At 67.2% G+C, this 378-nt stretch overlaps 1 protein-coding gene across 1 annotated transcript in view; it reads right to left on the reverse strand.

The window, feature by feature from the left end:
• Nucleotides 1–378, reverse strand: part of DENND3 (DENN/MADD domain containing 3) — a gene marked incomplete at its 3' end in the record, with an annotated part of 73,424 nt that overhangs the window by 26,385 nt on the left and 46,661 nt on the right. The window lies entirely within an intron of this gene.

Consider the following 378-nt stretch of genomic DNA (forward strand, 5'->3'; position numbering starts at 1 on the left):
GCAGCAAGCAGCTCCTCCGTGGCCCTGCCCGGCTCCCAGCTGCCCACTCGCCCACATGGCTTTTCTAAGATGCCAGTAGGGGCTCCGCTTCGTCAAACACTTCAGGGCTCCTCGGCCACACCAGGCCCCAAATTCCTCCAGACCGGGCCCCGGTCCCCTCCACACCCAGGCACCAGCATGTGGTCACGTGGCCCTGCACACGCTGCACGGGAAACTCCTACCCGTCCTCACAGCCCGAGAGAACATCTCCTAGCAGCTCCCCAACCAGCCGCCATCCTGGCCCCACACTGCACAGGCCCGTGGGACCCTCCCACCCGCTGCAGGGGGAGCACAAACGGGGAAACGGAGGCACGGCCGGCAGAGCCCTTCCCGGCAGCA

This window comes from Myotis davidii, unplaced genomic scaffold (assembly GCF_000327345.1).
Source record: "Myotis davidii unplaced genomic scaffold, ASM32734v1 scaffold1717, whole genome shotgun sequence".
NCBI lineage: Eukaryota > Metazoa > Chordata > Mammalia > Chiroptera > Vespertilionidae > Myotis > Myotis davidii.